The sequence below is a fragment of the Suncus etruscus genome, chromosome 4 (assembly GCF_024139225.1).
Source record: "Suncus etruscus isolate mSunEtr1 chromosome 4, mSunEtr1.pri.cur, whole genome shotgun sequence".
Lineage (NCBI taxonomy): Eukaryota > Metazoa > Chordata > Mammalia > Eulipotyphla > Soricidae > Suncus > Suncus etruscus.
The window spans coordinates 14,124,888-14,130,945 of NC_064851.1; positions in this window are offsets into that span (position 1 = coordinate 14,124,888).

Genomic DNA, 6,058 nt, shown 5'->3' on the forward strand with positions numbered 1-6,058 from the left:
CTAGCAAGGACCACAGTTCAATCCCAGGCATCCTATATGGTCCCCCAAGCCAGGAGCGATTTTTGAGCGCATAGCCAGGAGTAACCCCTGAGAGTCACCAGGTGTGGCCCAAAAAACAAGCAAACTAAAAAAGCCAGGGCCAGAGCAGTGGCACAAGCAGTAAGGTGTCTGCCTTGCCCGTACTAGCCTAGGATGGACCGCGGTTTGATCCCCTAGCATCCCATATGTTCCCCAAGCCAGGAGCGATTTCTGAGCACATAGCCAGGAGTAACCCCTGAGCATCACCAGGTGTGGCCCAAAAAACAAACAAAACAAAACAAACAAAAAAAAAAAACAGGGCTGGAGCAGTGGCGCAAGTGGTAAGGCGTTTGCCTTGCACATGGCTGACCTAGGACGGACCGCAGTTTGATCCCCCAGTGTCTCATATGGTTCCCCCAAGGCAGGAGTGATTTCTGAGCACATAGCCAGGAGTAACTGGCTGAGCATAATACTGGGTGTGGCCCAAAAAGCAAAAATAAAATAAAGTAAAATAAAATAATTCACTTATATAATGAAACACACATACAAGGTCTGAGTGATATGATAGTACAGTGGGTAGGAAACTTTTTTTGGGGGGGGGGCAGTGCTCAGGGGTTACTCCTGCTTCTATGCTCAGAAATCGCTCCTGACAGGCTCGGGGGACCATATGGGATGCCAGGATTCAAATCACCATCCTTTTGCATGCAAGGCAAATGCCCTAGCTCAATGCTATCTCTCCGGCCCCAGTGGGTAGGAATCTTGCCTTGCATGCAGCTGACCTGGGTTTGATTCCCAGCACCACATACAGTCCCCTGAGCACAGAGTCAGGAGTAAGCTGTGAATGCCACCAAACACATGTGTGGCCCACATGTGTGGCCCAAACACATACACACATATACATGTATACATACCTGCATGCACACCACCCCCAGAAAGATACTTGGAGGAATGAGGGAAACTAGGATAATGAACCAGGCTTGTCAAAGTCGAGCTAGAGAAGAATTCCAGGAATCTAAGAAGCAAAGGCAGGCGGCTCCTTTGTGCTGGGTAGAGGGACGAAGGGTATCTGTACTGAGTTACTTGCACAAAGGGACACTGACTGCCAGTAAGTGGAGAGGACAGTAAGCAGGAAGGAGGAAAGAAGGAAAGGGAGGACTGCCAGCTGTTCTGCTTCAAGGCACTGGAGCTGGGCCTTGTGGCCAGTCCTAGCTGCTCACATGACCTGGGCATACACACACACACACACACACACACACACACACACACACACACACACACACAAAACAAACACATACTAGACACTCTTGGACAAGAAAGTGTCGACCACACCTCCCTTCATTAGCTTCCTACTAATGCTTAAACCCAGATGGCCCTGCCCAGAGGGGGTGTGGCCAGGTCCCCTGCTCAGGGCACCCGCAATCTCCCCCCACCTCTTACCCAGTGACAGGTGACGGTGACCTGGAGCAAGAAGGGACTTGAGCTCCTTCTCAGATAGTGTCTCAGAGTGGAATCAGGAGCACAGGGTGGAGAAATAGAAGCATGCAGGAGGGAGAGGACATAGGATAGAGAGAGGAGGGAAGTCTAGGGGAAGCCAAGAAGAAAGATGAACAAGTGTCCATGATCTCAACCCGCCCCCCCTACACAGACACCCCAGTCTTCCTCATCATCCAGCTCCCTGCTCTACCTGTCTGTCCGGAATTCTCAGCACAACACAGAGGGGAGCGGGAACCCCAAATGGTGTGCAATGCAGGGAGGCTGTCTTCTCCCCTATAGGTGACCATGCTCTAACTCCAGGTCTCCTGAGAATCTCTCTAACTGTTGAAGACAGCCTTGGGGCAGTGGAAGGGACAGATTGGAGTTCAGACTACAGGGAGTGAAAGGGTTAACTCTCCTTAGTGTCCACTGGGCCAGTCTAGCCAGCTCACCCTGCAGCAAGCAGGCCAGGCAGGCCGCTTAAGTCCAGGCTTGTCTGGTTTGGCTCCTTCTCCCTCTTACTCCTTCCAACTTCTTTGGGAAGTTGGGGAGGAGAAATTAAGAGCCCTTGGGCACCAATTCTCTCTGGGGTGTCATTAATAGCCTGTAATCACCACCTCCTTTTTATTAGCACTTGGCATCTCATGTCATCCCAGGCACTGGGAACTTAAGAATTCAAAAGGGATCCCCAGTGACAGGGAGGCAGCCAGTAGGAGGTGGGGTGTGACAAGGTACAAAGTACAGAGACTCTTCCCCACTAACAAAGCAATCCTGACACCCAGGGCAAGAAAAGAAAATTGAGGGGTAGAGGGTCTGTTGTTCAAGGAGGAGGAAGGACAGACAGGACAAGAAACCATCCCAGGAGAAAGATTTAGCAGCCAAGCAAAATAGAGGATCTCAAGGGACTAGAAGCACAATGGGGAGGACATTTGCCTTGCACGTGGCTGACCGGGGTTCGATCCCCAGCATTCCATATGGTCCCTTGAATTTCACCAGGAGTGATGATCTCTGAGTGCAGAGTTATAAGTAAGCCCTGAGCACTGTAGGGTGTGTCCCCAACTCCCCCCAAAAAAGGATCTTGAATCCAAGTGACAGTGCCACTTGTCATGTTTCTGTGAAGAGTGTCTCAGACTCAGACAGGAGGAAGAAGGGAGTGACTTTCCTTGGAATTCCGAAATACCTCAGGAACACGCTTCCAAAGAACTTCACGAGAGCCAAAGATTCTGCACAGGGGCATGTTTCTATCATTCACCACTCAGCCAATCTGCAGTTGGAAAATGGAGGCTCAGACCTGCTCCCCATCTAGCCTCAAGACAATCTCATGATTGTAAGATTCAAATGACAGGACTGGGGATCTGTCTGAGGACAGAGCACTAGCTGTGTTAGGTCCTAAATTCAATTCCTAGTACTGAAGAGGAAACATACACACACACACACACACACACACACACACACACACACACACACATACACTTGTGTTGTTGTTTTTTTGTTTGTTTTGGGCCACACCCAGTGATGCTTAGGGTTACTCCTGGCTATGTGCTCAGAAATAGCTTCTGGCTTGGGAGACCATATGGGATGCTGGGGGATCTAACTGCGATCTATGCTAGGTTAGAGCGTGCGAAGCAAATGCCCTATAGCTTGTGCCACTGCTTCAGTCCCGCATTCTTATTTCATTTGCTTGTTTTGGGAGCAAGGGTTTGGGCCATACCTCGCCTAATGGTGCTCAGGACTTAGTCTTTGTTCTGTGCTCAGGGGAACCATGTCTGGAACAGGGTTTAAGTCAACCACTTGCAAGACAAGCGCCCTACCCATTGTACTATATCTTTAGCAGCCCCGCATTCCTCTCTGTTTTGAGCAGGGAGGAGTTCCCCTGTGCACAGTCCCCACCCCAAAGCAAGAATTACAATAAAATCAAATGCTAAAGATGGTACTGGCCGCATATCCGTGTGCATGTCCAATCTCAGTGCATCCACCAGATGAAGTGCTGGGCTTGGGAAAACCTGGAGGGGGTTCCTGGAAGGGTGTGCCCGAATTGTGACATTAAGAGGTCACACTAGGTGCTGAACCCGCATTCCCTTCAGCTGGTCCTGTCCCCCAGACTCAGGTGCTGGCACAGGTGTCAGGTGCTACCCCAGAAAAACAAGGCAAAATCCAGAGGTAGCCTTCCATCGATGGCCAAGTTCTGCGAGATAAGGGTCACACTTTGGACCCAAGTGGCTTGAGCATCCGGTGGTCCTGGAGGCCCTGGCCCCTTATTGCTTGTCCTCTGGTTAAAAGAGGTCCAGGGAGGAGCCGAACAGAGCCTCTCGCTGCCCTTAGCAGTTGACAAACGCCAAGTCCCAGGTCTCTTGATCATTCCCCCTAGGCCGCTCCTACATGCCTCATTACGTTGGCACCTCACAGGGATCTGGCCTCAAAAGCTGGGCATCCAGGTGCCCCGTTGTCCAGCCCTGCCTGGGATCCTGGCCACTGGGAGAAAAAGTTGGGAAAGGAGGAGAAAGAGAAGGAGGAGGAAGAGGAGGAGGAGGAAGAGGAGGAAGAAGAAGAGGAGGAGGAAGAGAAGGAGAAGAGAGGAGGAGGAAGAAGAGAAGGTGGAGGAAAAGGATGAAGAGGAGGAGAAGGAGTAGAGGAGGAAAGAAGGAGAAGAAAAGGAGGAGAAGGAGAAGAGGAGGAAGAGAATAAAGAGGAGGAGGAGAAGAGGAAGATGAAAAGGAGAAGAGAAGGAGGAGAAAAAAGGAGGAAGAGGACTAGGAGGAGAAAAGGAAAAGATGAGGGGAAGAGGAGAAGAGAAGGAGGAGGAGAGGAAGAGAATTCTAAAGGGGAAAAGCAGAAGAGGAGGAGAAGAAAAAGGAGAAGGGGAAGAAGGAGAAGAGAAGGAGGAGAAAGAGGAAAAGGAGAAGAGGAGAAAGGAGAGAAGAGGAGAAGAGTAGAAGAGGAGGAGGAGGAGAGGAGAAAGGAGAGGAGAAGAGTAGAAGAGGAGGAGGAGAAAGAAGAAGCAGACAAGGAGAAGAGAAGAAAAGGAAGAGAAGGGGAAAAAGGAGAAGAGAAGGAGGAGGAGGAGGAAGAGAAGGGGAAGGGGAAGAGAAGGAGAAAGGAAAAGGAGGAGAGAGAAAAGAAGAGGAGGAGGAAGAGGAGGAAAGGGGGAGGAGGAGGAGAAGGAGGAGGAGGAGGAGGAGGAGGAGGAGGAGGAGGAGGAGGAGGAGAAAAAAAGGAAGAGGAGGAGGAAGAGGGCGGCGCTGCACCTGCAAGGCTCTCACTGCTGGTCCTGGCTTCCTTCTGGCCACACCCCCACCGTCCTACCTGGCCCGGCCCGGCCCCGCCCAGCGCCGCCCCGGGTCCCACGGGCCGCTCGGTCCCAGACCCAGGCCGGGCAGCGGGGCTGGCTGGCATCGCTGGGGGGGAGACCATCGGCGATCCGGAACCCCCGAACCCCGCAGGCGGTGGAACCGGCAACGTTGTTGGAAGGGACCCGCACACCTACCTGCCCGCACAGGTGAGTGCAGAGGCTGGAGGGCAGGGGAGGGGCCTGGGGTGGACAGGGGGGTGTCCAGCGGGGGAAGGGCCCAGGCAGTGCTCAGAAGGGACTCTGGGCTGAAGGAGCCAGAGGGGGCACAGTCCCCATACTGGGGAAGACGGGGAGATAAAGAAATCTTTCCCTCCAGCTGCCCATAAAGTTTAGGGGCTGCCACAGCACCCCTTAAGTTCCCCTGAAGGAGTCCCCTGCAGAGGATCAAGTCAGGCTTTGTCCCAGAGGGCTTTGCCAAGGTTAGGGAGATGGGACAGAACCTCATACCTGGCTGCCAGTACCAGGGGTGGGGATAGTGGGGGTAGGGGGAGTCCCAAAACCTTGGTCCCAGGCCAGATGGGCCTCAATGCTACAGCCCCTTCCCCTCCCCTTACTACCGTCCTTGTCCCTGGGCCGGAGGATCCAGGCAAAGGGGTGGAGGGACTTTACTTCTGCAAGTCAGACAGGCAGTTGTTAGACTTTGAATCCAATAAGGTCTCCTCTCCGTGGACTCCAGCAGAAAAAGCAGTTGGAGCAAATGACTCAGGTTAGTCCTAGAGGTGGTGTTCGCCTGTGAACCCTGGTGCACCCTGACATTGACTTTGTGTATTTTCATGCGCTGTAATATAAAGGGGGGTGGTGTGGCACACCCAAAGTGGTCCGGAGCTACTGCACTCTCAGCGGTGCTCAGGGGACGGGCCACACCAGGGACCCAGTCAGGGCCTTCTGCAAAGGTACCAGGCATTCAGCCTGCCGTGTCTGTCTCTAGTCTGGTGCTATCCAATCTTACTCTAGTCTTCCTTTGTTATTGTTGTTGGTTTGGTGTTGTTTTGCTTTTATTTATTTTTCTTTTGTTTTCTTGGGCCATACCCAGTCATGCTTAGAGGTTACTCCTAGCTCTACACTCAGGAATCATTCCTGGCAATGCTCAGGGGACCATATGAGATGCCTGGGATGGAACCCAGGTCAGCCGTGTGCAAGGCAAGCTCCCTCCCCATTGTACTATCACTCCGGCCTATGCTATAATTTTTAAAATTTTTGACAGCTAAAACAAGTAAA